Below are 27,571 nucleotides of genomic sequence, written 5' to 3' on the forward strand. Positions count from 1 at the left end.
TATCCTAGGAAAACAAAAGCATCATGATGACTTTTATGTAGGGTTTATCTTTAGGACTTCAGAATTCAAAATACAGTTCTCCATGTACACCCTAATAGGCCTTACACCCCATTGTAGAAAGGAACGGGTTAGGGGCCCATGGTCTGTAACCTTTTCAACAACTAATACTACAAAGTAACATGAGATGGCTCACAAAGTTGCCAGTAAAACATAAAAGCCACATTACGTGATGTGATGCGATGTTGGCCCAACTGTAGTTTGTTCTACACTATTGCCGTGCCTGCATCTTCTGTCTGTGTAGTGTCATGTGTCAGTTTATGCTATAGCCTATAGGTCTACTGAATTACCCACAATACAACAGCTGAACTTGAAGGTGGATGACACAGCTATGAGTCAGACCGTTGCGTAACGTAGCCCATCTTGTTGACCACCCTGCATCCTTACACAAACAAGCTAGCCTAAAAACGAGTGTTGAATGAAGAAACGCAGCTTTCTCCATATCCACTTTGAGTACAGAATTCGTCTAGGAAAATATATATAAATCTGTCTCTTGTGACCGGATTAAATATTTCTAAAACATATTATTTAGGCTACTCGAAAAGAGAAACATCAGGCACCACAGACATAACAAAATAGTATACAGGACTATAGGCTATCCTAGGTGTCTATAACAAGTTGAAGATATTTTGTATTTTGAAATCACGCTTCGCCCACTTCAGTTTTAAATGAGTGTTGTTAACAACATTAGCCTATAAAAAACACCGTGGCAAATAGCTGGATTATGTGTTTAATCGTTTTAATCACCTAGCTTTAATTTGAAAACCAAGTTTATTTCTGAAGAATAAAGTTGATTGACAGAACTGAAGAACGCACCAAAGTAGTGATTTCGAACTCAGTGACCTCAGTCCTGCAAACGCATAGGGGGTGGGGTTTCTATTCCAAAACAATCTCCTCACCTTTGCTGTTTTATTTGGGCTGTTAAGAGATACAGTCTTAGCTACCAATTCTGTTGAGGATTTGCGATACATATCTTGGGACGTACGCTGTTTCATTTAATTATAGAATTTTAATTAGCTATTTTCCTCTCTTCAGCAGAGAATGGACAGCCTACTATTTTTGCCACTCGTACCCGCCCCCTTTCCATGTTGCGCACTTTCCCTGCTCGTACCCCTCGCCCCTACTTCGATGCAAAGGATTTTAGTTTGCCCTATTTATCTGCTTGAGACACCTGCAGAATCTGTTTGCATTCATCGGAACCCAGCGTTTGGTCTTGTGGCGTTAGATGTATTGCATGTTTTGCTTGTTGGTTGCAGCTGAGGTAAGGTGTTTACAATAAGCGCACTGTGCATTGATTGTAAAGGCGTGAAATGTGTTATTGCAACAAAAATGTGTTTCTTTGCTAACTTAAGTACATAGTATAGGCTACAATTTATGTCGTTTGAGTGGGCGTGTGTATGCGTTCTACATTTATAATTTATTCAAATGAATGAAACATTATTGTACCACTTTTCACACTGCCAAGATAGCACATTGCATTTACAGGAATTTTTGTATCATTTATTTTTTTATTTCTAGATCGTTCTATGAATGCCGTGTTCCTCGTGGTTCAGCCTTGTTTATGACAGAGTTGCTGTTGCGCAATAGTTCCTCGGAAGGCTGTTTATGCTGGACACGCCAACCTCTGCTCTAACTGATTTAAAATTCATAGAGCGGAGGATAAAGCACTGAGCCTCACTCTGTGGATGTTTTGTCTCTGAATGCTTAAAAAGCAAAAAATAGCGTATGACATTTCTGTTAATGTCAAAGTTATCCACTGAATTTGTTTCAACGTTGTGAGATATGCAACATTCAGACCTGCCAGTCAAGTTTATTGGCTTAAACTCCAAATTTATGTTTTGTGACTTGTAATCCTTGCTGTTTTTTAGGCATATGCTACATCCATACAAGGGAAATAGCCAGAACATCACTGGCTTTTTAAAGGGACACACAAAGAAGTTTTCCCTCCTCTCCAATTTCTCTCTGTTACATAAATGTTCTCTATCCGTGACCCCATCTTGAAATTATTCAAGTGTAGGATTATGCAGTCGGCTACCATGCTACCTACCACGTGTCAGTGCTTTTTAGTGTTTTCATGCCTTATCATGGAATACTAAAGGAAACGAAAGATATGTAGCATAAAACATAAAACAACAATTTACTCACATGGAGTTGTGTTTTTTCCTTTTGACTAAATTATCACTAAGTGGGTATACAGTTTCATGCCATGATGGATGGCAGTGGCTAAAGATATATGGCCACTACTCATTTATATGAGAACCACACTTGCTGTGTACACACATGGGCAGCATCAGGGATAATGTACCAACTTTCATTTATCTATATATTCAAACTGTCTCCTCTTAGTGTGATTAATGATGTATCCAAGCTAAGCTTACATTGTCTGAATCTGGCCCATTTCCCCCTGGTATGAAACATTTTCCTTCAGCGTTTTCATCATGGTGGCTGTCCCCTGGGGGTGGGCCCTATCTTTAGCAGTCATATATGGGGCACCATAGCACGCTGTCCTGTTTGATGAGCATCCAGGAGGTGGTGGCTGCTGCTGCTACTGCCGCAACTGCTGCAGCCGCCTCCCCTGTGTCGGCCTGGCAGTCAGAAACCAGAGCTGCGTTCAACTCCCACGGATCCCTTGGCTTTGTCCCTCAGCCCAGATGATGTGTTGGAGATTTGACACCAGACTCCAAAGCTCTCTCTCTCTCTCTCCCCCCTCCCTCTCTCTCTCTTTCGTGTGTGTTGGGAGATGGTGTTTGATTTGAGGGGGAGAGGTGGGGTGGGGATTTGGTCCTGGTGTGTGACATTGTATCTCTAATAAGCAGATGGCACGGTGCGTGTCTGCACATGACATTCAGAGAGGGAATAGATAGACTCAGGTCTGATGGGCGTGAGGGATTGAAGTGGACAGTGTCATCCCTGTCTCACGGAAGGCCTATACAAGCTGTGTGACCAGCTGTTGTAGCATTCCCCATATTTTGTTCCAAGGCTTCTAAATATCTGTTGTTTTTACTTGGCTGGTAGTTCTTGTTCTCATTCTCTACTAGTCTTGTACACCATGTTATGACTGTGTAATCATATAAAAAGCAGTGGTCATCCAGGGTTTTAAACACTGCTCAGTTATCTGTCCTAATAAGTCATCCCAGTGAGCCATTTTTATTTTTAAAAAGAAGAGAAATATCTTCTATGCAAGCATGACATTACTGGATTCACCCACTGTAGAGTGATGATGTTGTGATTCGTAACTATATCACCTTCTCTAAGTTGTTTACCCTTCTCCCTGTGGCGTTTAGGTGAAAAAACGCTGATAGATCTCCCCATCAACAGGTGATTTCACTTTAACTTGAACTTTAAACACGCCCATGTTTTTTGACGGCTAAAGGCTTCCAGGCTTTGTGGAGGCGGAACTTCCTCACATCCTGGCAGGCTAGGTCGTGACGGGAGGCCAAAGGGTCGTGGTGGCGGGTCACGCACCGGTGTGATTGGGTTACCAGTAATCTGCGCAACACTACCGAGCCTCAAGGGGTGCTGGGAAAACTGGGCCTTCCTGTAACCGTGTGAGGGAGGGAAGGGTGAGAGATTATGATGAATGTGGTGACTGGAAACAAATAAAAGGCACTTTCTCAGAGGTGTAAGCTACTCCCTCTCTCTCTTTCACATTTCTCCCTTCCTCCCTCCCTCCCTTCCTCTCTCCCTCTCTCTTTCATACATTAGGGTTGCTGGCATCTGACTCACAGTCTTCTCACCTTCTCCGTCTGATCCTGAAACTACCTAATGACACCACCGGGAGGCCGAGCGAGCACACAGCACACTCCCACAGAGGCGCCGCCGCCATGGAGCCAAGGAACACGACGGGAAGTCCGCCGCGGCTAACATCATTCCACAAGGTCTGTCAATTTTCGGGAAAACGGCTCTCTCTCTACCCCTCTTTCTCTCTCACTCTCTCTCCCTACCTCTTTCGCTCTCTGTCTCTGTCTGTCTCTCTCTCTCTCTCTCTCTCTCTCTCTCTCTCTCTCTCTCTCTCTCTCTCTCTCTCTCTCCTGTGTGGAGTCTGTGATGAAATCCCACCTGCGCACGCCCTGCAATTATCCCAAAGCTTGCCGTCAGTAATTGTGTGGGCAGTGGATTTTGACTGTCAGGTAGATTTAAAATAAGTGCTTTGACTTTTGGCAGATAGAAAGAGACCTGGAAGTCCTGGCCTGAGTGTTTTGGCTGTTCCCTCCTGTACAGTACTCACATGTGCACACAACACTGGTACAGTCTCCATCTGGGCCTTCATTAAGATTGGATACTCTTTGAGGCTTTGTAAAACAAAACAATCATTCTGTATTTAACGCTAGATCACATATCCTCTGTGGATGTAGGTATGGCCCGAGAATACACTACTACTGTTTACCGTTGCTCTGGGCTGTATTTGTCTGTGCATGCATATATTTGCATCTCCACTGCTCTGGTTAACTTGCATGCATACCACCCCCCCTTCCCCCTTCCCCATTGTCTCTCACTGGCTGATAAAAGCGTATGCTTTTCTCTGTCTGTAGACCGTGCAGTGGCGTGAGCGTGAGGAGTGTCTGATGCTGGTGCTGGGAAGGAGGCCTGTCTACTCACGCTACTTACGCTTGTCTACTTCCTCTTGGGGGCCCTCATCACCCTTAACCACTGGATAGGGAGGTGAGTGTGTGTGTGTGTAAGTGTGTGTGTGTGTGTGTGTGTGTGTGTGTGTGTGTGTGTGTGTGTGTGTGTGTGTGTTTTTGTAAATGTTCTTCTCCTTTTACTATAAATCAGGAAGAGATTCTGTATACACACATGCACACCACACAAAAAAGTGTAAAGAGAAAGATAAATGTGTGGGCATCTGATTTATTGTGCAAAATTATATGTTGCAAAACAAACGCAAACAAGCAAGCTGATAAATAAACTTAATAAAATTAATAAACATATATAGTCCATAAGTTGTTTTGTATAACTCCAGACAATCACAGACCACAGACAGGTAAAGACAGGATAGGTGAAAGTAATTCTGGTCAACCCACTGGCAAACCTGTTAATCTAAGCATTCCTGGCATTACAAAATCACCAAACATGTCTGGCCTTGGATATGGCCCTCCCAAAGTCTAAATGTGTGACTATGCAGAGTGGCCCTACTGCACGCACACACACTCTCACAGCTTCATGAATCAGATGTGCACAGAAGCCATTCCAAACACTCTTGCTTTGGCACCCTTTCCTGCCATTTTAGCGCATGTATATTTTCGGGGACAACCTCATGGTGTCACATTGCGCCACATATCAGAGACAGACATTGGTGTAGATTTAAGAGAAGAATATTTCCATGTGTTGAAATTTGCTTTGGCGTTAGATTTCAACATATTCAGTCTGGAATAGTTTTTACATTTTTTAATATTTATTCACACTTTTTTTTTACTATGGAAAAATGTCTACTGCTTGGGTTAGGAATATGATTGAATGTGTGGCTCAGACACAGACATCAGCTCAGACACACACACACACACACACACACACACACACACACACACACACACACACACACACAGACACAGACACAGACACAGACAAGTTCACATACTTTTGCACAAAACAAAACAAAAAGAAACTAAATGTGATTGTTTTAACGTGGTCGAAGTGTTTTCAAAATGACTAAATGCTGTAGTGATCTCAGTCGACCACACTATCTGATTCACTTGGCCCATTATTAGCCTCGATTGACGCAAACGTCTCACATAAATAGGTCATCTGCAGCTCTTTAGCCTCTTGCGGTTTTATAAGGGGGAACAGCATGTTTGTTTTTGTTTTTGAAATTACCAACGGATGTGGGGAACCACTGACATTACTATGCATGGGATGTATGCAAAGAAGTGTTTATAATGTGTGCATTTGTGTGTTAGAGTGTCTGTCTGTGCTTGTTTGTGTTTGTGTCGGTGTGTGTCTGCGTGTGTGGCTGTGTGTGTCTGCGTGTATGACTGAAGGGTTCCTCTTGTCTACACGGAGGCCACAAAACGATGGCTCTTCCTGATATGAGGCACTCTGTGTACCCGTCACATTGTATGCTTGTGTGCAGCTACACATGTCTGACTACTCCTCCTCAAATGTGTTACTGCTGACCTCCCCTTTAAATCTTTGGAAAGAGTGTTTTGATCTCTTTCCCTTTCTTCTCATCAAGGAGATGGATGGGTGGAATTAACAAGCTGACATTCCAAGGAAATAGCCTGATACCAGTTTCAGTAAATCTGTATGCATTACACGCACATGGGTGGATCTATTTGCTGACAAGAATCTATATCATTGTCTCATGTGCTGGCCGATCAGTGCTCTTTGGTAGTCTAAACCATCTGCTAAAGACTGGGGGAGAGTGTGAAGGAGGGAGGAAAGCCTTTAATGTGGTTATTGAGGATCAAAGGCTTAGCTATCTTCTCCTCAGATGGCCACTTGAACAGCGTGCGGTTAGCATGGTAAAACCCCTTGTGCTTTCTGTCTGTTGCGTGTGTTTCTCTCTCTCTCTCTCTCTTCCTTTCCTCTTCATTCTTTCTTTATTGTTTGCATTCGTTCTGGGTCTTTCCTCTATCCTCTTTCTTCTCATGTCAGGTTATGGCAATGGGGGCTTGCTTCTGTGATCCTGCAGCCTTTAGAGGCAGTTTGAACATAATATGGATCATTAGAACCGTCGCCTTAGAGGTCCATTTGTTTTAGTATTCATAATTAATGGATCAACCGACTAATTAATCAATCAAACAATCAATCAATCAATCAGTTCATGTTTTGGCTGTTCCCTCAACTTTCTATCCAAAATAGTTGAGTCAGTGTTCACTCAACTTTCTATCCAGTTGCTCTCTAATGGCCTACACACTGGCATAGATCTCTTGGTCTGGGCACATTTGATAGGAAACTGAATAAGACGTGGTGTTGACAAGTGTGGTTGAGTTGGTTGAACAAGCCATGCCCAGCGCTTATGGAGCACCCCCAACCCCCCACACCCCCATGTCCGCTGTAGCCACATTGCCCTCAGGCATGTTGGCATGGTGGAGGCGTGAGGGGCTGCACGCGCTCTTTGCAGTCAGCCCCCACCCCTCACCCATAACCACCCACCCTCCAAAGGGGAGAAGGAGTTGGCGGGGGGAGTAGGAAAAAACCTGAAGGAGCCCCTTGAAGCCACTCATAATGGAAACTGTACATTTTGCTGATGAAAAACAACCTGCTCCCCTGCAAAGGAAGGAGGAGATAGAGCTAGAGATTAGAGGAGAAAAATGGGTGAGGAGAGACGAACAGAGCAGAGAGTAAGAGTGAGTGAGAGTGAGTGTGCACGAGTGAGCGAGCAAAGATGGAGAGATAGAGAGAGTGATAGAAAAGAGAGAGGAGAGAGAGGGGACTGGCTGTCCTTGCTGTGTTGTTGTGTAAGAGCTGGCGGGCTGGATGAGAATAACACTCTTATTCTCTCGCAGCTCTGAACTCTGTTACCCCGCCGTCTCACTCCTCGAAACACGGAGCAGCAGACAGCTACTCACGCACACACTCACTCTGTCTCACATACACGCACTCGCACACACACACACTCAGCTACTCACGCACACACTCACTCTGTCTCACATACACGCACTCGCACACACACACACACTCAGCTGCTCACGCACACACTCACTCTGTCTCACATACTGTACACGCACTCGCACACACACACTCAGCTACTGACGCACACACACACACTCAGCTACTGACGCACACACCTACTCTGTCTCACACGCACTCGCACACACACACACTCAGCTTAGCCTACCTCTCTCTCTCTCCCTGTCTCTCTCTCTCTCCTCTCTCCTTTCCCTCGTGCTCTTCTTGTCTTTCGCTCTCTTACACTGTGTTCTTTCTCTCTCTTCTCTCTCAGTGCAGATCTCGGTCTCAATTCTTCCCCACATGACTTAGCCCCTTCCTTTGCTTTCTGTAGTTGCTTCTCTCTGTGTACTTCTCTCCAGCTAGCTGCAGACACTAGCCCCCATGGGGGTGCAACTGCTGGCTAGGCTTTTATTGCCGTCGCTGGGAACTGGTTTGCACATATTTCGACTATACCTGGTAAGGAACCACATTTTCTCCTCCACCTCTCTCTCTTTCTCTGTGTGTGTGTGTGTGTGTGTGTGTGTGTGTGTGTGTGTGTGTGTGTGTGTGTGTGGTCATACGCTGTATCACTGTATAGTGTCTCACATTGATCCACATGCTCTGAGTTTGAGTGTGTGTGTGTGTGTATGTTGTGTGCGTGTGCGTGTGTGTGTGTGTGTGTGTGTGTGTGTGTGTGTGTGTGTGTGTGTGTGTGTGTGTATGTTGTGTGCATGTGCGTGTGTGTGTGTTGTGTGTGTTTTGTGTGTGTGTGTGTGTGTATGTTGTGTGCATGTGCGTGTGTGTGTGTCTCTGTGTGTGTGTGTGTGTGTGTTGTGTGTGAATGAGTGCGTTTTTTGCACTTCTCTGTGTAAGTGCGTCACAGTGCTCCATGCATAACACTGTGGGTGTGCTCAGCCAGGGGTGCGTGTATGTGTGTGTGTATGTCTGTGTGTGCAACAGGGTGGTGGTGGTGGTGGTGGGGGCTCGGTTTAGTTTGGTCCGGTCCGTGTGCTGGCACTCCATGCCTGGTATTGGTTCCTATTTTGACGTGAAGTCCTGGAACGGGCGAACCCATTGACCTGCTGGTTCACATGAGGACAGCCTCTCCCATGTGCTTGTTTTTCGCTGTTGTGTTCACTCTCATGCTGTTCTTTCGTCCTGCGTTCTCTTGCTCTCTCTCTCTGTCTCTCTCTCTCTCCTTCCTTTACACGCCGCTCTATTCTCTCTCTCTGTGTTTACCTCTCTGTCCTCTCTCTCTTCTTCAGTCACACTCTGTCTCTCCCCCTCTCACTTTGCATGTTTACTTCTCCTAGCTCCCACCCCTCTGTCCATTTCTCTCTCTCTTGCTTGCTCCCTTACTCACTTTACTCTTTCTCTCTCTCTCTCTCTCTCTCTCTCTCTTTCTCTTTCTCTCTCTCTGACTCTGTTTTCGCTGTGGCGTAGTGTGTTGTGAAAGGGGGGCTGGCATTAGGGTGGAGAGCGGCTCCCAAACATCTGGTAGTCTTTACTGAGTGTGGTATTAACAGTGCACCTCCCATCTGTCAGTGACACACTTGCACAAACACACACACACACACACACACACACACACACACACACACACACACATACACACACACACTCTCTCTAAAGGAATGCTCTGTGGACTCTGAGCTGGAAACTCTCAAAGTATGTACTCTAGTTTGTGTCTGGAAAGACCACTTAGCTGCCCTAAATGTAATTTCAGGAACTTTAATTTGTTATTATTATGATATTTTTTTTTTGTGAGGGGTGGAGTTTCATGAATGACATGATCTTTTTGCTGTTGAGAAGACTCCCTCTAGTGGTGTTTGGGCCCCTTTCTAGGAAAAGTCAGTCCTAAAAACAGGAAACCAGGAGATGCTATCCTCAGAAAGTCACGTAAGCACTTGAGGGAGAGAAAAAAATGTATGAATGGCGGTTTTGTGGGAGAAATTCGATTTGTTGTCTTATCCACTTACGTTATCCATGTTCTCTTGGTCGTCACTGAGACCTCTTATCTGATTTGGAGATGTGGTGATCCGTGTCAGTGACGTATATTAGCTACAAAACTTGAGGTAATGTTAGCGCTGATGGAAGTCACAGACGAGAAAGGGAAAGTCCGTATGAGGGAGTGTTCAAAGCCAGTGCGCTGCCGGAACTATATCTGACAGCTGATGAACCTGACATTAACTCTTATTTAAAGGGAATAGACGTTGTTCTCTGAGGAGAGGGCAGTTTTGTTCTTTTCTGTAGACGGTACAGTCTTCTATTACATTATTCAATGGCACCATCAGTTCCTGGCATATTGGAAGTTTAAATGTTAACACTCTTGATTTATTTTGATGTAAAACGATATAAAACGAATCATTAGATCATTTTTTGAGCTCATAGGACATTTGAGCTCATAGGACATTTGAGCTCATAGCACAGTATCAGTGCTTGCTTGATTTTAGGAGTGGCGGTAAGGTTATATTAGTGAGTTCACTGGTATTGAGGTGGACACCCTCCTCCTCCTTTGGTGTTTCGTTGATTGGCCCATGACAACTTCAGAGGGTTTAACAGCTGCGGCCTGTTCTGCTCTCAAAGCAGAATGCAGTTGTATTTTTCTCTGTATTCTCCATACTCTCTTCTGTTGCATTATTCCATGCTAATATCAGTTCCAAGCATTTTACAAGTTTACATTTTAATGCTCTTGATTTATGCTCATTAAAGAATACAAAGATCATGGTTTGGGGATTACAATGAATGATGATTATAATCCCAGGATAAAGTCTAGTGTTCACTTGGTTTATGTTCAGATCAATCTCACTATATTGTTGGAACTTGCAAACAAATAAGAGTTGAATACATTTGTTGAATATCTAGACTATGCCTTTAGTATCTTACATATAAAATATTTCTGTTTTATCCCTACTTTATAAGCTGTTGTTATTCATCATTCACACACTTGTAAATCTTATGTGGGTCTTGCTGAGCATGTTATTGTGTTCCATTTTGCTGAGGTCCAAGCCCACTTCCATTTTATGACCATAAGATGGTGCTAAAGGCTTATTTATGATCTTTTATACTGCACATTCAAATCCAAATGCATTAGTCTTAAAATGCTCCTAAAGACTGTTGAAATGTTTGAAGGTTGAAATATTTCTAGACTTACAATGATGATCTAACTTTGAAGGCAGGAAAAATTGAAGTGTTCCCTAAAATTACTGCCCACTTGAAATGCTTTATTGTCCTCAGTTTTAGCCACTTGTGTATTTGGTTACGTATTCAGGCTCTAGTCAACAAACACATAAAAAGTTCCTAAAACATCAACATGTTTACAGAACAAAAACATTTTCCTCTGTTATCCTTCAGACACATGCCATTATGTTTTAGTGCACTTATGAATTCATAATTAGACAGGTTTGTTATACTCTCACATTTCAGTGCCGGTGCACACGCAATATCTGCATACTTGACAAAGAATTGCTATAATTTAAGCAATTAAGTTAACTAATTTCAGCTTTGAAATGTCTGGTCTGGTCCAGGTTAGCAAATGTATGTCAATGTTGCAATGTTGTTGACATGCACATGTTCAGTGGATATGAAACATGGCTCTGTGTTTGCTTGATACTGACCATAAATATTTGATTTAGTAGCTGTTTTGGAGGCATACTAGAAATATAACTTTAGGCTGACCATCTCTTGCTGTTGATTTCCACAAGCTCAAATCCTGGATGTACAGCAGAGGGCGCTGTTTTACCCTTAAAAAAAAAAAACCCTGACTTGTTGATAGAGCTGCCTTTTAACCAGACAGACTTATGTAATTTACATTACATTAAATCACTACACAGAACGTTTACACAAACACAGAATAGCACAGAACAATACGTAATAAAATTCACTGCTCACAAAAACCTCCGTTAAGTGTTTCATGATGAGAATGCAAAATATTTATCGGTCGCCCTCTTCACAGTGGGCAGGAAATGGCATATTTGCCTGATAAGAACAAGTCAGCACTGAACTCATTAGTCCTGTGGGGCAACATTTTCTAGAAACTCCCACTGCTCCAGTGATGGCAAGGACTGGGACCACATTCCCATCACACAACACTGAATGATGGTAAATCCATTGTGTATCTACAGTGCATCTTTCCCACCTTGGCGTTGGCAGTGGCTCTACCCTTAAGGCCAGGTAGACTTGTGTGGAGAGCACAAGCCACCCTCTGCCCTCGTTGCTGTGGTTTCACACAAGGCGGCCGTTGTGACCGGTGAATCACGGCCATGACGAGAGTGACCTACAGTATATGTGGCGGGCCTCACATCGTTACCCTTCACCGCACTATACCCATCACCCCGCCCCCTCCCTAGCCCCAAGAGAAAAACAGTATCTCTCAGTGGATGGGATGGGGGTGGGTGGGGGGTGGAGAGTGCTGCCTTTGACTCAGTGGGGGGTGCTGCCGCGTCATGTAGATTACAGGAGGGAGTTTGATGGAAGCCTAAACAAAGCCACTGTTATGACTGGGAGGAGCAGCAACCCTCCTGTGACACTGTGTGTGTGTTTGTGCGTGTGTGCGTGTGCGTGTGTGTGCGCGTGCTTGTACTGTATGTGTATGTGTGCAGGCAGGTGTGAGTCTATGTCTGTGGGTGTGGGTGGGTGGGTATGTACTGTATGTGTGTGTGTTCGTAGGGAGGGTGTGTAGGGGCAGCAGGAGCAGCAGGGGCAGTGACTCAGTGTTTCTGCCCCCCACCCCAGGTCCTGCTCCTCCCTTTGTCTGCCTCGTCCCTCCATCCACACCGTCCACTGTGGGCAGCTTGGACTCACCCTGCGTCTACACAACACCCAGCATCACACACACACACACCAAGGCCGTAGTCATGATGTCAACATTGGGGGGGACCAAATCTGTGGTGGGGTCTGAGGGACCCCCAAACAGAATTTCAATACATTTCCTACCATGCAAAAATATTATTAAAAATCACAAACAAGTCGTTAGTTAGGTCAGTCAATTAGGTTATTCCAAACTTTTGACGGACACAGAGTTTTGTGAAAAGAGAAGGGTGGAGAAGAAGCAACTTCACTGGTCCATCCTAAATATCTTATGATAACCTCTATATTACACAGAATGTGGTTCTTTGACTTATTACTTACACCTGAAGCCTTAGACTCATAGGTTTGGAGCCTAATAAGATTTTGTCTTTTAATTTAGATTTTATCATGCTGGCGGCTAATTACACAATTTTAATGTAGTTTGAAAGGGACAGGATTCAGGAATAGGCTACTAAGACAGACCCCTCTTCTGTCTGACTCACCACATGTTACCCCTGTATGCATTATAGACTGGGTTCTGACAGAAATGATGTTTTGTGCCAACATGTAGAAACACTAGGCCTACTACAGCCTTTAATTGGTGAATGGAGGTGCAAATTCCTTTCTTTGGTTATTGTCATTCACATTAACTGTAGGCTATCACGGATTGTAAACGTCGCCACGTTTGATCACGTTTTGCCTGCATGGATGCGCGATTAAGTGCGCATCTAAATAATATGCAAGATGCAACAATTATTTCTAAGAGGCCTATACATGGTAATTTCTGGCATTACTACTAGCATATGAATGTATTATTTATGTTGAAAGATGTGAAATAAATGACACAGGCTTGCACAAATTCATCATTTAAAATAAAACGTTTCACTTTCGCTATCATTGCGAGAATAGGTTACAATATGGAAAATGTTCCCTTTCAGTCTGATCGGCTCCAAACATGTATGGGATTTCCTTAGCCTGTGCTACACCTTTCCAAGAAGTTTTGTGAAAATTGTACCGGTAGCTTTTGCGATATTGTTGACAGCCCTACCTCACCGCAGTAGGGTGCAGTAAATGGAAGCTTTTGATAGCGCACGCCACTAACGAAAAACGGAAAATCACCACGACAAACCACTCAGGGTGTAGGCTACTCTGGAACCATAGGTCACTAATTTGTGCGTTATTTACGTTTGATTACATTTCAGATACATGTTGGTTTCCTGTAGGCCTAGTATAGCGCTTTATTCTTTCTTTATTTTTCTATGTCCGAATATTGGGGGGGACATTTTGGTCATTTTGAATATTGGGGGGGACACATCCCCCTCAATGTCTATGGTGACTACGGCCCTGACACACACACACACACACACACACACACACACACACATACAGTACACACACATACACACACATACATTACATATATATACACACACACACATACTACAGGCACACACATACTATACACACATACACACACACACACACACACACACTTACTTACAGTGTATACACATACAGTCACACACTCTCTCTCTCACACACACACACACACACACACACACACACACACACACACACACACACACACACACACACACACACACACTGCACACATTGTGCACACTCTACCCACTGTACACACACACTGTACAACTCTCAGCCTGCTCAGGCCTGTGTCCACTGTGAAACCTCCAAGGGGCCTTTCACCACCACCCTTGACCACTGCCACCCTTCCATTCAACCACACAACACAACACAGCCCCCAACCACACCTACCCATCTTAGAGGATGGCAGATGGAGAGAGTGGGTGGGGTGGCTCTCCGTCAAGTCTTTTAGACACACCCGCCCAGTTGAAGACCACAAAGATGGTGGCTCCCTTCCTGTTGAAGAAAAGAAAGAAAGAAAGAAAGAAAGAAAGAAAAAATTGTGTAGGGAAGAATCTTAAACATTTGTCAGGGTGTACGCCATGATTGTTGACTACCGGCCTTTCATGCCTTTTGAAGGAGAGCGTGTCTGTGGCTAACAAGTCCATTGGTGAGAGAGAGAGAGAGAGAGAGAGAGAGAGAAAGAGAGATGGAGAGACAGAGAGACAGAGAGACACGGAAGTACAGCTTTGACTTTGAACGAGCAAAAGTTAAGAGAATGCTGTGCCAGCCTGAGTCACCCTCCATGAAGTTAGATTGACTAATGGGTGTTGTCATTAAGCAATTATGGTCAGCCTGAAGATTGCAGTTGGAGACCATAAATCACCAACAAGAAAAGAGATTACAAAGACGTTACATTTTCACTATTCACATTTAGACTGAGATGAAAGCCCTCATCCGGGAGATTCCGTATGGCCACACAGTGTCAGTATGTCTGTGTCGGTTGTCTGTAAAAAACTCTTTTTATTCAGGAAAAAAACCCCGGTGATTTTTATGAGCCTCTGTGAGGTCTGGCAATGGCCAACGGGCCGTGCTTTGTGTGCCGTCCAGAAAGACGAGTCTGTGCACTCACTGTCTAATCAATGTAATTTACTGCCACTTGTTTTTTGAAAATAACTTTCACACAGAGAGACCAAACAGAAAGGAAATGCCACGTTCATGACTATGTTAAGACCAACTACTAAATTGTGTGTTCAACAAAGGGCTTCGTAGCACATGCAGATTGACCACCGCGAAAGCCCAACGATTAAATTTCATTGTGGGTAATTACAGACCGACGATACTCAAATTGTCGTCCGCCTGTCACCAGCAGCGTCGACGACAGAAGTGGGCCTGAGCAGGCTGGTGCTGACCCATGATGATGGCAACGCCACTCAGGAGTGCTCACTTCCTGGACACGGGGTCTGCCCCAGTTATCACTGTGTGTAGGGGTAGACCCGAGAGTCATGATGATAAAGCTCTGTTGGTCAGCTTACGTTAGGCACCGAGCAGACACACATACACACACATACACACACACACACACACACACACACACACTTTTTCTCTCGTAGACACGCACACACACACACTCAGAGCACGCACACACACGCACACACACCCATATATGTACTCCCACAAGCATAAACACTATTGCTAACCTTAAATCACATTCATAGTCTCATAGTCACGGATCTATGTGTACATAATAACTGAGTGTGTGTGGTTTCCCCGCACCTCTACCCGTCACCCGGTGCCTCTCCAGGTCTCAGCCCAGCTCCTTCCTCCCTCTCTGGCCTTTGACCATGACTAAGTCCCTGGCAGGGCTCCAGGCCCAGGGCCTCGTGTCCGATTGCCCTCTCTGAAACTGGAAACTCCTGTATGGCTTACACCATATCTGTTTGGGAGGCAAACGTTAGAGGAGGGGGCGGGGAGGAAGAGCGCCACGGACAGAATGGGAGATAGACGTGTGTGTGTGTGTGTGTGTGTGTGTGTGTGTGTGTGTGTGAGAGAGATTGTGCTGCACCCACTTTAGTGTGCGTCATGGGAGACTGGTGACTGACCAGGGATGAGCAGCTGCCCAGGCTACACACACACACACACACACACACACACACACACACACACACACACACACACACACAATAGAGCCCTACTTTAACTGGCTAAGTCATTTGTGTATCCTGGCTTATCTTTGTGTGTGTGTGTGTGTGTGTGTGTGTGTGTGTCTGTCTGTCCACTGCAGGGGCATCCATTCCGACTCCTTTTGGCTTTTGGTCTGGTCACACCAGCCAAAGCAGGAAATGGACCAAGTTAGAGTAAATGAATGAGAGTCAGAGAGGGAGGAGTAAGTGGGTGTGTATGTGTGTGCGTGTTTTCACGTGTGTGTGTGTTCATGTGTGTGTTTACTTTGTCAAAGGTGAGTGAGTAATCCTGGCTGGAGTCTGTTTGTTTTCAAAAGGACGTACCAGAGATAAAAGCATGAGTGAGGGACGGAGTGAGAAGAACTAGCTTTTTTCTCTTTTTTTCATTTATTCTTCACTATGAATTTTGGTTTCAGATCAATTAACCACACAACTTAACCCCCCACACACACACACACACCTTTAAAATCATGTCTCTGTTTCTAGAATATTCACTATTCAGAAGTCATGGAAAGATTGATATTATCTGAGCGCAGCCGCTTGTGGTTCATGTTACGAGTACATGTTGGCCTCGGGTTGCCTCAGCTCTGAGATGGGAGTCTCTACAGCTCTCTCCAGCTCTCTCTCTCCTGGAGTCCCATCATGACCGAGAGAGATCCACACACATGACCGAGAGAGATCCACACACATGACCGAGAGAGATCCACACACATGACAGAAGGAGCCTCTGCTGCTGACTAGTGTTAATTTCGTCAGACGAGACGAGAGGAAATATGTTCGTCAACGACCTTTTTTTTCATGACTAAGACGAGACGATGACGAGACGGCAGTAATGTCCTGAAACACTGACTAAGACTATCTTAAGATGAATTATTGTTGACGAAAAAAGACGAGACTAAAATGTTTTGCATGAAATAAGAACTAAGATAAAATCTCTCTTCATTTTCGTCTACAAAATGAGAAGACAGAATATCTAGCTGTTATGTTTTCAAAATATTCGAATGAGTTCATACGCTAACAGCTTTCCTGTAGGCTAGTCTACGTGCTGTTGCTGCAACCCTGTGGCTGCAACGAAACTACATGGAACAAGAACACTGGAGATTTCTGCCAGAGTTACCAACTAACTACCTAAGCTTTATGCCACAATGCTACATACCCAGAAGTTGAAGCTTCTCTCATACAAATTAACATCCACCAGAATGTCCATATAAAATGTTCATCATGTAATGTCAACTATTTAACTAGTTAGACTGATGATGCAAAGTTTGCTAGTAAGTAAGCTAATATGGAAAGTTAAGCTAGCAAGTTAGCTATGGCTAAGATGGAGAGTCTGTTTGGGGAATGTGTTGTGTTTTAGCATATAAGCCATCTAGCGGAGGAGGAGTAAAACATTAATACTTTGGTCTCGACAGTGTTTCTCAAACTTTTTCAGTTTCAGGACCACTTAACTAACCCTAGCTAAAAAAAAAAAAAAAAAATTAGACCTACTTCAACAGTAGCCTATAATTAGTCTACACAATAGGCCTACTCACTGAACCACCTTGCTTATTGTCTTTGCACTTTGCTTATTGTGTGGATTCATACTGTATGATTTAAACTGGCATATCTTACATAGACAGTGTTGCAGAACTGTTTTTACATACAAGTTGGTTCAATATTGCAAACAACTTTGAGAAACACTGGTCTCTGAATATGACAGTGATCCAGTCAAATCTTTTTACTGTCTATGGTCAAATCCCAGCCGAGCTATAACTGTAGCTCGACTTACCTGTGCATGTAAACATACTGACTGACAAAAAATCAGAATGAGTAATTATAACAGACGAGTAGCCCTGTGGACACACAATATTGTTGGAAAATTGAGATGTGTGAAACACTATTTGACTCAAATGGTAATCAGAAATAATTTGTTATAAAAAAAGACTAAAATGTGTTGACTAAAACTGACTAAGACTAAGATACCTTTAGTTTGACTAAAACTAGACTAAAATGACGAGACTTTTAGTTGACTAAAACTTGACTAAGACTAAGATACCTTTAGTATGACTAAAACTAGACTAAAATGACGAGACTTTTAGTTGACTAAAACTTGACTAACAAAAATGATATTTGAATGACTAAATATGACAAAGACTAAAAAGGACATTTCGTCACAAGACTAAGACTAAGACTAAATTAAAAATAGGTGACAAAATTAACACTACTGCTGACCACATGGCCCAGTCTCTCAAAAAGCGCTCGTCTTTGTGACCGCACAATGGAAGAAGAGAGCGGACAGAGAGTGCCAAACGTTCCCTCGCTCTTTCTCTCTTTTTTTCCTTTCTTTCCCTTTTTTCGAGGCGGGATGGAGGGGTGTGAGGACACAAGCCCACTCATTGGTTCGCCGTTGTCGTCCACTGTTCGTGGCGGAAGCGGTGGCAGTTGCAGCGGCAGGGCTGGTGACCTGAGACTTGGGCAAACATCTCGTGACTTTCTCATGGCCTCCAAACTCAATCAAAGCCAAATGCCAGCAGGATGTGTAAATAAGAACCTCAGTCTGTGGGTGTGTGTTCTATTCGTTGTTTTTGTGTGCGTGTGTGTGAGTATGTCATTTGAATATTGTGCAACCGTTGTCGCAGTCCTTGCTGATTCACAGTTTTTAATCACACTCTCACTCGTCAGCCATGTGAGGTATGCGGCTAAGCTGAGCAAGAATCTGCTGATTGTTGGGAGCCCCCCCTCCCTCTCAGCTCTGGAGGTATACCCTTTACAACCCCCTTCCCCCCCCACCCCACCCCACCCCAAAAGCTGAAAACAAAAAGGCACTTCACACAAAGCACAATGGGTCCTGCCTGTGAGTGCCTGTTCTGGTGCTTCACAGGAAACCGTGTGAAACTGCAACAGCTACGGTAAAGCCTATCTGGAGCATGCCAATCCCGCAGTTTCCAGAGCCAACATTCAGCACATTCACACTCTTACTTATAGACACACACACACACACACACCACACACACACACTCTTGCTCTCATGCAGACACAGGTAAAACAGACAAACACACATACACACTCTTTGTTTTTCTCTCTCTGTTGGAAAAGCACCATGTTTTCTTTAAGTACAACACATACAAAGACACATTCTTATACACCAACAGACTCTGTTATTTACACCTGGACCATACACTCACGCAGACCTCTACACACAATATAGTGTTTCCAAACCCACAATCCAGCCTAACGTACACACACACACACACACACACACACACACACACACACACACACACACACACACTTACATATATACATGTCTGCTTCCATAGACACACTACTACACACTCTTCCACCCTCCAGCTCTTCATTCATCACCTCCCTTCCAACACCCGGAGGGCAGTAAAAAGAATAATATAATACAGTATCTGTATCAAACATACATCCCCAGGAACAGAAATGCACTGCTGGATCCAGGGGTGCTGCGAGTTTTAGAACATAGCTATTTATTTTTCCCCTCATACATTTCACATTTTCCTTACACTACATGCACACACACACACACACACACACACACACACACACACACACACACACACACACATACACCACAAATCCATACAAATGGCGTAGACCATGGGTGGGGAGGGTGAGTGAGTTGAGATGATGTCATATGGTGGAACCTCACTGATAAATCACAGAGCCAAACCCATACCCCCTCTTTTTTTCAAATGCACATACACTGATTACACACACACACACACACACACACACAAAACAGTAGTTTACAGCCCCGTTTCCATAGGAGGGCTGTTGAGATTCATGGTGGATAAATAGACCTGTTTTAACCTCTTTTACCCACCCAACACACACACACACACACACACACACACACACACACACACTATAGTGCATATGTGCATAAGACACCACACCAATTCACATAGGCATCTATATCCATGGAAGAGCAATTACACTCAATCGGCTGATCTAATTAAAATCTATAATTCTGTATAATCTCTCAGAAACAGTGTACTGTACTTTAGTCAGCAAAGGATTCTATTATTTTGGAAATTTGATCCTATGTTTTCTGATATGATGTAGTTCTCATTACCTTTGTATGGTCTTTTTTTTGTCTGATATATTCTATATCGGTTTTGCCCACAGATACCAAGGGGCAATGCCCATTGTGTCTGTGTATTTAGTAGACTACCAAATGTGGAAAGATCATTTGTTTTCAGAAGCGATATCAGATAGATAACACAATATACAAATGTGCAAGTATTTTTGAGGAGTTTATGCATGTTCTGACATGATTCTGGATTGCATTGTTTTACACGCATTAAAGTAATTAAGTAAGTGTAAAAACTTAAAACATTCATAGAATCCACTTTGTGAACCATTGTCTGGCTACTCTTTCCCTTTTGTAGATTTTAGAAGCACCTTTTTACTTACCTGACACCAAATAGCGCATTACTCTATTTCTTAATCGATCATCAGAAAATAATGACATCATATTTTTTCCTATTTCTTCTTGCTCTGAGTGGAAAAGTCTGCTGTTATCTGTTTTCACTACCTAATTACTCTCCTCCCCTCCAAAGCAATTACAATTATATAGGGAAGTCCTGGTAAAAATATTATTTATAATTAAAATACAGAGGTGGAAAGTAACGAAATACATTTACTCACGTTACTGTATTGAGTAGTTTTTCTGTGTATTTTGTATTTTTTAAGTAGTTTATAAAATCGGTATTTTAAATTTTACTTGATTACATTTTGAGTGAAGTATTGTACTTCGCTACATAAAAAATCCCATCCGTTACTTGAGTAAAAAAATAAAGTTAAGACTAACGAAAACAGAAAGGGAGAGAAAAGAAATCGCGCCCTAAACCACTAGCCTAGTGATAATGATCAGCATGTAGCCTACAACAGGACATCAAGCTGGCGCCATATAGTCTTTCTGAAAGGGATGGAGCTGGAGCTGGAGATGGATCACGAGATGCATCAGATTACATGTGTAGCCTAACCTATGAAAGTGTATTTTCCGCTATTTCAATGGGTTGTCTCAGTTCGTTTTTAGCACTAATGATAGCTGTGATATTCAAGCAAACACCATGGGATTTCGTGTTTTGACGTTTTGTGCTCACCTTTCTTTGGAAAGAAGTTTATTAGCAGTTGTTTCCCCTCATTTTGATGTCTCTCTTTTAGTAACCTAACTTGGCTTTCTTGGAGAAAACATTGCACCAGCAGCACAACAATTAGCGGTCCACTATTAGCTTATGCTCAACTAAATAAACAAAAGATAGACTACCTTATGAATCGTGCAGGCGGACTAAACCATTTAGCTCTTTAGCAAGGGAGAGTGACCTTAGACAGTTTTCACTATGTTTTGTATACAAAATCCAGTCAGTCAAACTTTCATTCATGACAATTCTGACATTCATTTTGACATTTAATTTGGAAGTTAAAATATTCAGGTAAAATAAATATATGGTGGACATATATATATATATATATATATATTTTTTTTTTTTCAGTAATTAGCTTAAATTTCCAGTGAGTCTATTCGAAATTTTCACCACACATTATATTAACACACATTATAAAAAAATCCAAACATAAGAGTTATGTGTATTAAAGTGGAAGGACACAGGAAAAAGTACTGAACGTGCCTACTGGAATTTCTTCAATACTTTGTGGAAAAGCCTTTGTTTGTAAAGACAGCTTCAAGACCTGTATGACAAAACGTATTAGTCACAGTATCAGGTGTGATTTTGGCCCATTGTTCTAAACAGATTCCAGGGGTACCTCTTGTGAATCCTGATCTTTAGTTACTTCCAGAACTGTTCAATTGAATTTAATTGAATTGGCTGCCTTCAAGTCTTTCTGGAGCTTACTCGAAAGTGGTCCTTGGCTTTTTGAATTGACTATCCTTCTGACTCCCTGGTCAGAAATATTGCGAGGAGATCCTGCATGGCAGTGATGTTTCTTCCACTTGCAGATAATGGCTCCCATGCTGCTTACTGAAATGCTTACTTTTGAAATGCATCTGTAACCAGTTTCATTGATATGTTTTGCAACAATAAGGTTGCAAAGGTCTTGGGAGAGCTTTTTGCTTTTATCCATCATGAAATGTTTCTTGTGTGACACCTTGGTAATGAAAAACCTTTTTATAGCCCATCAATACCAAGCTTATATTAATTTGCACAGATAGAAAGGATAACTACTCTAACTACTTACAGATTCCAGCTCGTTCCTTCCCTTTTCCTTGCCTTAGTGCTTTTCTTAGCTTGTTCAATACTTTTCCCTGTGTTATTCCACTTCATTACACATGACTCTACTTTATGGAGTTGTTTGGATTTTTTATGTGTGGATTACCTGAGTTATTACTAATGCCTGGTGAAAATGTTGTACCCCCCGTATTCCACTTTTCATGGGCCCTCTCCTCCATTGGGGCCCTATACTTCCCACCTCCCCCAGTTCGGCAGCCCTTTAATCTGCTGAACCTTCTGCTCGTTTCCAAATATTAAAAAACAACTCAACATTGGCCTCCCTGCCTCAGCTGCCTGTGAGGGGCTTTTCAGTTGGATTACTGTTCACTGCAAAGCGACGCAAGGATGAGTGCAACTAACTTTGAAAATCAACTACTGCTCAAACTTAAAGGAGAACTCGTGATTTTTCACATAGATCTCCATTTTCAACGCCACCGAAAGTGCTGGGGTATGAACAAAACTGAAACAATCGGTTTTACCTAGCTCGAAGTTGCTGCAGCTACAGCGCTACACACTGGGAGCATGAACATGGCTGCCTTAGCTGCTGGCTGCAGCAACTCGAGCTAGACCAAAGTCCTTTTCAGGCAAGTACCTCCACTTTCGGCGGCCATATTGCAACACTTTTTTGGGCACTTATCGGTGCATCTATTTCGGCAGAAATGCGTGTGCGTAAGGCTTCACAACACCAATCTTGCTCCAGCAGCGAGATCACAACAGATGATTGGCACGATGTCTTCACAGCACACCACATGATTGGCTCAATGTATTTTACAACACACCACATGATTGGCTCAATGTATTCACATGTCAACGTTTTTTGCAGCGGAAGGGTTGTGATATTTGTAGACAACTGACTAACCCCATGCATTACTATGGAGGATTTTTTGAGTGCTGTATCTCCTCATTAGAAAGTCTCTGGTAAAACTGGTTGTTCTGGAACCCCCCCCCCCCCCAAAAAAAAAAAAAAGTAACTAAGTAACTTTTACTTAAAGTACATTTTAAAATGAACTACTTTTTTACTTTTACTTAAGTACATTTTCAGATCGGTATTTTAACTTGTACTTGAGTAATGTTTCATCAAGGTATTGGTACTTTTACTTGAGTACAATATTTTCGTACTTTTTCCACCTCTGTTAAAATATACACATTTTAAAAGAGATTTTTAGTAGTATGTAATTATATCAGATGCTATATCAGGTTAAGACAATGGTAGATTCCTTAATATACATAATAAAATGGCTTAAATCATAATCAGTCAATGGAAGAACATGGGGGTTTCCCCACTCTACAGTATCTTTTACATACTGTATATGCTAAAGTGTCCAGTTTCCAAATGGTAGTAGACGGATGAATTTAGTCAACATGAATTAACATCCCTGCATGTGCATACATGTATGGAGTCACTATTTTATTGATCAGATAATGCTGCCTAGACACCAGACAACTTTGAGTAGATCTCAATCCATCTCTCCATCTCACATATAGAGACACGTTTGATATTACCATAATGTCAAGACAATAAAAAGATCATCTTAAAACAGCACAGACTGCCATTGATTTCATTCTGACTTTGGAAATTTAGCCTTCAACCATGAAATCGCTTGAAAATCATATGGTGTAAGTTCGGTATAGGATGTTCCCTGAAAATATGCATCCCATATAAAGTAAGTAAATGTGTAATTTAGGAAAACAATGAAAGGAATAATTGAATATCTTACTTTAACCTTATAAGAGCAGAATAGATATGAATATGGATATTCAGTAAGAACAGTGAATGAACAACAGGTACAGATACTGTATGTGCAGCGTAGTAACAGTAACATTATAGGAGTAGTAAAAAATAAGTGTTTGTGCAGTAAGAACAGTATAAAGAGCAGTAGAATATGGCTATGTAGTGTAATTACAGCTTGTAGATTGTATAAATATAAATAGAATACTATGGATGGGATAAGGTAGTGTCATTGTCCGGGGGGAGGGGGCTGTTAAGGGGCAGAATGTCCAACTCCTTGTTGTCCCTGTCAAGGTTGCCATGGTCGTGGACAACTCAACAGGGTGGTTGTCACCGGGATCCACAGTTCAGTAGGGTGACAGCCGCAGGGACGAAGATTCCTCTGAACATGCTGGTTTGGGTGCGGAGAGACCTGTAACGCCTCCCAGAGGGGAGTGGGGTGAACATTCTCTGGTTGGGGTGAGAACGGTCCTTGATGATGCTGTGCGCCTTACGTAAGCATTGCTTGCCCTGGTTAGCCTCGATGGAGGAGAGTGAGGAACCGATGATGCGTTGGGCAGTTTTCACCACCCTCTGCAGTGCTTTCCGGTTGGAGGCAGAGCAGTTGCCACACCATACTTTTACACCATACTATTACACAGTTGATGAGGATTCTCTCGATGGTACAGCGATAGAAGTTCACCAGGATCGGAGGAGACAGGTGGACCTTCTTTAGTCTCCTCAGGAAGAAGTGATGCTGGTGAGCTTTCTTGATCAGGGTAGAGGTGTTGAGGGTCCAAGAGAGGTCCTCAGAGATGTGGACACCCAGATACTTGAAGCAGGTGACACGCTCCCCCTAAGTCCCGTTTATGAGGATGGGTGTATGTGTGCTAGCTTTTGACTTCCTAAAGTCCACAATGAGCTCTATGGTCTTCTTGGTGTTGAGAGCCAGGTTGTTGTTGGTGTACCCGAATGTTAGGTGCTGGACCTCCTCCCTGTAGGCCGTCTCATCATTGTTGCTGATGAGACCAATCACTGTAGTGTCATCTGCAAACTTGACAATGGTGTTAGAGCCATGTACAGGTGTGCAGTAGTAGGTGAAGAGGGAGTAAAGGAGAGGGCTCAGCACACAGCCCTGTGGTACACCGGTGTTCAGGGTGAGGGTTGAGGAGGTGAGGTTATCTAACCTAACAGACTACGGTCTATTGGTTAGGAAGTCCAGAATGGCATCCTCCGTGCTCCTGTTCTGACAGTAGACGAATTAGAAGAGGTCCAATGAGGGTGGTAAGCAGGTCTTGAGGTGTGCCAGGACCAGCCTCTTGAAGCACTTCATGATGAATGGGGTGAGTGCAACGCTACATGCACCATAGAGGATCTCACTTAAGCATCTCACCATCCAGTAAGAGCTACTAAAACAGCGTGTTTATCTATGCTGTAGCTGGGAAGTGATCAGGATGGTAGCTGTGCAGACCGAGCCAGAAGCTCTGGCAGTGAGCTCTCTGCACACCTCTCTGATGTGGTCTGAGTAACCCCCCCCCCCAGCCAAATGAAGAGAAGCCTCCTCTCTTCCAGGGTCTCCAAGTAGACCCAGCATCACCTCAAACCCCATGTATATAGAGCAGAAGTGTTTATGGTATCGCGTTCGGGGCCCATATTTCTTTGACAGTGACTCATGAAACAGAGGACTGTCTGATGGTTGCCAGATTTTAGATGACTGTGGGGAGGGGGTTGCCAGATACCCGTGAATCCCCACTGTGATGTGTGGATGCTTTGTGTTCACCCTCCGATACCCTTCAACACCGTCCCACCCTCCCGAGTCTCTCTTTCTCTCACTCTGTGTGTGTGTGTGTGTGTGTTCAGTGTGTGTGTCTATGTGTGTGTGTGTACTGCGGAGCTCTGCCCTATCGCTCCGACGGCAGGGAAGCAGGGTTCCGCGGGCCACCACAAAAATGTCCGCTATTTTCTTTCCATTATCACACTGCCGAGGCTTCTGGGATGGGTGGTGGGCGCAGACGGTTACTGTGGGGAGGAAGGGAGAGAGAGAGAGGGGAAAAAAAAAGACGTTTGCTGTTTTATGGGCTTCACAGCTGCTGACATAATTCAGAGATTTTTTTTTCCACTGAGAAGTGAAAGGGAGGTTAAATGGTTCCCTGGAAGATATTATGAAAATACACAAAAATCACACAGACACACACATAAACACACACACACACATAAACACACATGCACACGCAAGCACACCCACATACACACTCGCACAACTTTTTAAACCTTGTCTTGCCTCAGCTTTATGCTGCTGCCCTTTAAGAGAGTGGACAGGCAGACAGTAGTAGTGGATTATTTTGGATGGGCTGCTGTGGGCCAAGCCTTGTTCTCAGTTCACAACACTGTAAGCAGCTCCACAGGAATGGCCTCTCTCTCTTGCTCACACACACATACACACACACACACACACACACACACACACACACTCTCTTTCGCTAACTCATTCTCACACTCACTTGCTCAACACCCCGAAACGGCAGAATGCAAATATATATACTACATACTTATACTTATACTTATACATACACACACACACACACACACACACACACACACACACATACACTCTCTTTCGCTAACTCATTCTCACACTCACTTGCTCACCACCCCGAAACGGCTGAATGCAAAAATCAATGACTGCGGCCTTTGGCCCACAGTGATGTGACACAACCAGGCGCGAAACATGGCCACACACGCCAGTGGGACACCGTCAGTGTGTCAGACAACGGCACACTGAAGGCATGTTTTTGAGTTGCTCGAGTATCGATGCTGGCCTGTGGATGCCAAGTGCTTTTTGATGTTCCAGACAGACTAGCAGTGGTGGTGGTGATATGTTGGCGGTGGTGGCAGGAGGGGTGATGATGAGAGTCAGCCAGAGGCTGAGAAGTTTTGGGGGGGGTTGAGAGCTGGGAGTTTGGAGGTAAAGCTGGAGGGGGTTGATGGTGTGTTTGATGATGGCTTATTGAACTGCCGCTGTTTAGCTTTCAGCCCACGGCATAGCGTGCAGTGGGCATACGTGTGTGTGTGTGAGTCATCAGAAGAGCGTGAGAAGGAGCGGTGTTTCTTAGACTGTGTGTGTTGGTGGCGGTAAGTGTGTCTTTGTAAATGTGTGTGTGAGTGTATGTGTGTGTTTGATACTATGGGATGTTTGTGAGTGGTTCTGTTGGCCAGACGGGGTCCTGTTCCTCAAGCCGGGCCAGGACGAAGGGTTTTTTGTCTGTGCTTCTGTTTTGTAAACAGTCCTGCATTCCTTTGGAGATTCCTCTGTCCAAGCCAGGGAGAGGAGACTGACGACTCAAATTACATTTTCAAAATGTGTGTGTGTGCGCTTGTGTGTGTGTGCTTGTGTATGTGTGTGGGGGGTCTAACATGAGTGTGCTTGTATATGTATGTTTGCTCCTGTGTATGAGTGTGTTTGTGTGTGTTTGTTTGTGTGGTAATATATATAAAGTGTATATGTGTCTGTTTATGTGATTGTGTGCACATGTCTGTTTGTGTGTTTAGCTTAATTTGTGTGTGCACATGTGTGTTTGGGTTTGTTATGTTGGTGAGCACACAGATATATTTCATTTTTCGTGCGTGTCTTCCCATCT

General features: G+C 43.5%; 1 long non-coding RNA gene across 2 annotated transcripts in view; it reads left to right on the forward strand.

Annotated features, from left to right (window-relative positions):
* The first annotated feature begins 1,084 nt into the window (after nt 1–1,084).
* Nucleotides 1,085–27,571, forward strand: part of LOC125287301 — a 56,761-nt gene continuing 30,274 nt past the window's right edge. Inside the window, exons 1-3 of one of the 2 annotated variants that reach the window (XR_007192340.1) lie at nt 1,085–1,318; nt 3,763–3,935; nt 4,590–4,719. This is a non-coding gene — a long non-coding RNA (uncharacterized LOC125287301). The remainder of the gene's footprint in view (nt 1,319–3,762; nt 3,936–4,589; nt 4,720–27,571) is intronic. The other variant, XR_007192339.1, reaches the window with a different exon arrangement.

The sequence above is a fragment of the Alosa alosa genome, chromosome 2 (genome assembly GCF_017589495.1).
Source record: "Alosa alosa isolate M-15738 ecotype Scorff River chromosome 2, AALO_Geno_1.1, whole genome shotgun sequence".
NCBI classification, from domain to species: domain Eukaryota; kingdom Metazoa; phylum Chordata; class Actinopteri; order Clupeiformes; family Clupeidae; genus Alosa; species Alosa alosa.